The following is a 6656-nucleotide window of genomic DNA, read 5'->3' on the forward strand; positions in this document are numbered from 1 at the left end:
GGTTCCTTTTTCCTATGTGACTAGTTAAAGCTGACTAAGCTTTTTGCTCCGCTCTTTAAGGAGGTTCCAAATGTGCAAACAAGCGGCTAGTCACACCTACAGGGTGGCCCATCGACCCACAATTTAGGTCTCAGGCCAGAAAAATCAAAGCACAACTGCCCTTCTCCACCTACACCACATTGCCCTTGAGGCCAGGCTTAAGGGACCAGGAGCTCCTGACCCTGGCCAAGAAAGTCCTTAGAGGTTGTAGACGAGGGAGTTGGCAGTACCGAAGTGGGTAGAGGGATGCACCAGAAAGATCTGCTTGATGGTGTCATCTGCTGTCTGGATATGGACTGTTAGTAGCCTGTGCAAGTCATGGCCTCCTTCAGCACCACTCAATCCCCTCCCCTCCCTCAGCCCCACTCAGGCCCCTCCTCCTACCCTCAGCCCCGCCTCCTAGCTTCGAGCCCCTCCTCCTACCTTCTTACGTCTTGTCTGTGTCACACTCCGGCACAGAAGAAGTTCAATGTCAAGTTCACCCACTCCAGGTTGTGAGAAATTCTGACACAAATATATGTTCTGCTGTTGCCGGATATTCCCACGTCCTCCCAGGAAGACTTACTCTTCTCAGCCCAGGCCCTGAGTTACAGCCCATCTCAGAGACGCCAGGTTCGTCCCACGGCTTTGGCTACAGGTGTAGCTTCCTTGCTCACCCTTAGAGGCTTGATTTACTTTATAGGCAATGGTAGGAAGAAAGTCCTGGACTGAAATCCAGATGTCCAGCGGCCCAAGCTGGACTCCTCCAAATGAGTGACATTTTTCAACATGCCGGAGCCGAGAGTTGCTACGCTTAGTATTCTAAAAGATCCCCAAGGCACCCAGCCCTACACAGGTTATGCTGAGGGAAGAAAAATGGGACCATGCGGCTAGGCTGAAGAGCCTTCTGACTCTCCTGCGTGGCTGTGTCCTGAATATGGACTGATCACAGGTCACTGCTCTGCTCTTTAGCCAGGGAAATGGGGGGAGAGGGGAGTGGGCCTGGATAGAAGTGAAAGGTAGAAAAGAGTGAGTTTATCCCTCCCCCACAGGTACCATCGCAGGGAAGGAAGATTCTTCATTGTAGGGAAACTGAGAACCACTGCAGGGAACTGGAGAACCTGGATTTCCACTGCTCCGATGCAGACCCCGAGTCCTCCGTGCCACACTCCTCTTCCGTCTAGAGATGAACCTCACAAGACAGATGGGAAAGCTGAGGTCTGGCACATACGGGTCTTGCTCAAGCTCGTAGGACAGCTGGTCCCAGCCCAAGACCACAGCCTGTGCTGCTGAACCGCGGTGGTCTTTTCCTCCCAGGGGCTCGAAGGCTAGTGAAAACACATTGCTTGCTGTCCAAGGGTGGCAACCATAGGTGAGGAATGAGGTGGGCTCTTGCCAGCAGAGGTCAGCCTTTTCAGGGCGTGCTGCACTACGGCGGGTGGGGGCGGGGCGTTCTGACGTCCCACAGCAGGTAATGTGACTGAAAGAAATAAAAGTCCCCCTTCACAGAGACACTGTTTGTCCCAGTAAGCGGCTGTATTCAGCAAGCCTCTGGCACCCACATCTCACACTGCCTCATTTCCTGACCAGCGTCCACATCCCACCATGGGGAGCATTCCCTTCAAGCGGCATCTCTGTAGGCATGTGACTTCAGAGGGCGTGGCCCCTGGCTCCTGCTGGGTGGGCAGCTGAACAAGTGGCTCTAACCTCTTGCCTTATCCACTAGGTTGGAGAACACAGATGTTCCAAATCCTCTTCCCTGCATTTGTGGGCACTGGTAGAGCTGGCGTCCTCTAAACCAGGCTAGTGATAAAAATTCCCAATTCTGGCTTGGGGAGATAGGATGGTTGGTAAAGTGCTTGCTGCACAAGCCTGTGGACATGAGTTCAGATCCCCAGCACCCACATAAAAGCCAGATGCGGGGAGGCACACCTATAATTCCAGGACTGGTGAGGCAGAGATAGGAGGACCTCTGGGACTTCGGCCAGCCAGTCTAGCACAACTGGTAAGCTTCAGGCTCAGTGAGAGACCCTGTCTCAAAAAATAATGTGTAAGGCTGGAGAGGAGGCTTAGCTTGCTGTGCTTGCAGAGGACCTGGGTCAATTCCCAGCACCCATGTGGCAGCTCACAACTGTCCATAACTCCAGTTCCAGTCCCAGAAGGTCTGATGCCTTCTGGCTGCTAGAGATGCTACACATATTTATTACACAGGCATACATTAAGGCAAAACACCCAAACACTTAAAATAAAAACAATTGTTTTTTTTAAGTGGATATGCTGTGAATATGGCTCAGAGAAGAAGGTCGATGCCAGATCATCTAAGTTTAATCTCTGTTATCCACATGGTAGACGGAGAGAACCTGTTCTCGAACGTTGTCTTCTGCTGTCCGTACACTTGAACACAGAGAGGAAGATGAGGAAGGGAAAGGAAGGAGAAGGAAGAAGAGGAAGAGGAGGAAGAAAAGGAGGAGGGAGAAGAGGAGGGAGAGGAAGAGGAGGAGGGAGAAGAGGAGGAGACAATGCCCAGCTCACAACTCTGTCACTGAGAAACATAACTACCAACAGCTATGAACCCTTGCTGTGTCCCATGCCTCCGCCAACTTGCTCCAGTCAGTCAGTAGCATCCCTACAAGGTCTGGGGATCCTCCCAGACTCCCCCATATCCTCCTCAGCCTCCCACAGATGTGTTTCCTAAGAAATCTCTGTCTGACTCAGCATCTGCTTCTCAGAGAACTAGGACTCAACACAGGTCCTTACCCTGAAGGCTGTCCTGTCATGAGACCTGCCTGGGCTTCTGAGGTTGTGGGACCCCCATGGCCACACCTCAGAGCTGACACATTGAACAGTTGGTGCTTTCTACACCACATCCAGGACCTACTACCTGCCAGGGCCTGAGTGCAGGTCTCTTTTCCTTCAGCCCCTAGAGCTCCTACCCCACCCTGATTCCAGAAACCATGGGTCAGCCATTCTTCCCCAGGCAGAGGTGGACTGGAGCTGGGCTGAGTTAGCCAGAAGTCAAACAGAAAGATAGAGTCATATCTTCATTAAATTCTGAGTTTCATGGTTCATGAATTCATCCAGTACCATCTATGTGACAGGCATGGTGACAGCATGCATTCTATAAATGATATAGTCTTCAGAGACTATTGGGAAGTAGAGACTCCATTTGAACATTCACTCACATGGCTGTGTGATCTTGAACAAGTTACTAAAAGTCTCTGAGCCCATCCCTCCTCTATGTAAAAAATGCATTAGCAGACTCTAGCAATGTCTCCCAGGGGTCCTGCTTTGGCTGCAGCTAGTCCGTCCTTGAAGCAGCGACTTGGGTTCAGCCAGATACCATCGTCCCACAGGCAGCTCAGTAGATCAGCGCTGCACATTTCCAGCTATCTGCTTGCTGAAAGGGAGACTCCAGCGCTGGTCTAGCCTAGGCTCCTGTGGGGGAGGGGGAAGTCAACAGTTCAGCAGAGTTGCAGGAATCAGCCTGTAGGGGGCAGCCTGGCGACTAGTGGGAAGTTCTGTGTTCTTGAAGGATCTAGGTATGGAGACACCGTGGAGATGCTTCTCATCCAAGGGGCATATACAGGGCATCTTCAGTCCCAGGTAAAGCCTCAGTGTTCCACACCAGGGAAAATGATGCGGACAAAGCTTTCCTAGAGGAGGTGCTGGGGGCACTGAAGGCAGGAGAGGGAAACTCTGGAAGACAAACGGAACAGTGGCAGAGGCTGGAAGAGAGCAACTGAAGCGGCTAAGAGAGTAGAGAAAAGTAGGCAGACGTTTAAGCGTGCAGAGTCAGAGGTCAGGAATTCAGAAGAGAGGCACCAGATCTAGATACTGAGCAAAGCAATGCGACACAAGTGTATTGGAGAGGCAGTCAACTTAGGCAACCAGGTAAATGGGGTTGGGAGCAGAGGATGCATTTTGGAAACCTGGATGTCCTGGGCCGGACCATGCTAGGATTAACCAGGTTTGCTTTTGTTTTAAACAGCTCCCACCTCTCTGTCCATGTTTACAGAAATAAAGAAATGAGAATTAAGGAAACTCTTGTGTCTTGGGCCTGTCACATACCACCCCTATACCATCATAGTCACACCCAACGCACAGACACACCCACACACTCAGGAGCACCTTGGGTGCATGCCCAATGTTGACCACCAGAGGGCGCAGCCACCATCCGGTAATGAGCTCTTTAAGAACCCGCCCAAGCAAGTACAGCCAAGCAACTTAGAAAACCTGTCTTTCTGCCTCATTTCACGTGGGTGGGAATTGAGACTCCGAAGGAGAGGCGTGAGCAAAGCAAGGAAGGAGGGAGTGGCCACTTCAACAGTTGGATACAAGCAGTGCAGTTTGAAAGTAGACACATAAAAAAAAAAAAAAAAAAAAAAAAGAAAGTAGACACATTAAGCCCAGGAATGTAGGCACACACACTTGAGTGCTGAAACTATATACTGTGACACAACACTAATGAAAAGCAACTTGGGGGAAGAAATGGGTTTATTTGGCTTACAGGTTACAGTTTACCATTGAAGGAAGCCAGGGCAGGAACTCAAAGCAGGAACATAGAGGCCAGAACTGAAGCATAGATCATGGAAGAAAGCTGCTTACTAGCCTTATACAGCAGGGGCCCTCTTGCGTAGGGATGGTACCACCCACAGTGGGCCTGGCCCTTCTACATCAGTTATCAAGCAAGAAAATGCCCCAGGGACATGCCCGTAAGCCAATCTGATGGAGGCCATTCTTGAATTGAGGATTCTTTTTCTCAGGTGTGTCAACATGATGACTAATGTTGGCCATCACACCCCCCACCTAGAAAAGGACCTTCTTACCACCTGTCAAGTCCCTGTGTTGCCGTCACACTAAGGGGACACTCTTCATCCACACCATGTGTCAGCTTTTAAACCCTCTTTCAATCTCTCACTCGCTCTCCATCCTTTAGACCAGCCTACCTGCCTTCCTCTTTTGTGTGGCTCAAGTGAGTCCCTGTCCCAGTGTCCTCCAAAGCAGCCACCAAACTTCTTGTTGCTCACACCCTTGTTGGTGCCCCACACCCTTAGAGCCAGAGCCAGGACCAGAACAGGGAGACCCAAAGCCCAAGCTCTGTTCAGCCACCAGCTCTTGTGGTGATAGGGTCCCTTGAGATTAATGGCCTGGACATGCTCACATCTTGAGTCTGCAGCGCTCTTCCTGATAGCCCTTCAGGATAGTCCCTTAGGGTACTTCCAGCGCCTAAAATGAAGACATGCAGCTGCTATGTGTTGCCCAGTAACAAACCAATATGTAGTCCAGCATGTACACAGACACATATACTCAAGATAAATAAATAAAACGCTGAAGTGGAAACTTAAGGGTTCTTTGGAAAGTCAGTTGTGTTGGATGGTGTTTTGCTGGGGCAAACACATGAAGGAGTGTGTCCCTGAAGTGGACACAAGTGAAAGGCTAAGGCAGACTCGTGAAGGGACGTTTCACTAAAGCAGACACAGGAGAGAGGGTGTTCTCCTAAAGCAAGCACGTGAAAGGACATGTGATAAGGGAGTCTTTACTAACAACACGCATGAATTGGTCCGCCTTACGTTGCATAGTTGAGCTGCATTTGTCAGGACTCCACAAAGAGAAATGCATCCTGCTGCAGTTTCCTGCCCCTTCCTTGGACTTCTTCATTCTTTTCCCTTTTGTCAAGCACATAGACCATTGGAAGATCCCAAGGGCAGTTAGGGGAACCCTAGGCAAGAGTTGAGAGCCTCAGACTTGGTTACCACGAATGTCAGCAAGTGCCTTTCCAGACCTTGGCGACTCATCAGACAGGGACAGGAATGGCCGCCCCAGTTACCACATCCACACCGCACCTCATACTCGCTGTCACAAGGAATATATCCAGACCCCATTCCATACTTGCCCTTACAAGGCACATATGAGGGATATGCTACTACGGTCCCTATCTTATAGGGGAGGAAACTGGCAAAGGCGGGCTGAGTGGGAGAGGAAAGACGTGACCCTCGTTTCATTTCGTGAACAGTGACGTTATGACACTCAGAACATGGAGGCCTTTGAGGGAGGACTCTGAGGGAAAGAGTGCTTGCCACACAAGCATGAGGACCTGAGTTCAAATCCCCACCAGGCTTGGCCTCATAGGCACCTGTAACCCCAGTGCTGTAGGGGCAAAGACAGGAAGACCCCAGGGCTTGCTGGCTGCCAGTCTAGCTCCAGGCTCAGTAAGAGATGATGTCTCCAGGGAGTAAGGCAGAGAGTGACAGAGCAGGACAGCTAGACACCACAAGTGCACATGATTGTGCACACCAGCACACGTATACACACACACACACACACACACACACACACACACAATGCAAAGCTAGGTGTGGCCATGAAGAGCCGTAATCTCAAAACTTGGGAGGCTGTGGCAGGAGCATGGAAAGTTTAGGTCAAGTTGCAGTGCATAGCAAGACTGCCTCAAAGGAGAGAGAAAGAAGGAGGGAACACAAATGTGACCCTAAATACATTATCAGACAATTCACAGAAAGGCATGCAAATGGCCCTCCGCCCTCTGAAATGCTTCCTAAGGAGGCACAAATAAAAGAAATGCAAATTTAAACTGCTCCAAGATACCATTTCTCAACGATGAGATTGGCATAAATCCAAGA

The sequence above is a fragment of the Rattus norvegicus genome, chromosome 8 (assembly GCF_021556685.1).
Source record: "Rattus norvegicus strain SHRSP/BbbUtx chromosome 8, alternate assembly SHRSP_T2T, whole genome shotgun sequence".
NCBI classification, from domain to species: domain Eukaryota; kingdom Metazoa; phylum Chordata; class Mammalia; order Rodentia; family Muridae; genus Rattus; species Rattus norvegicus.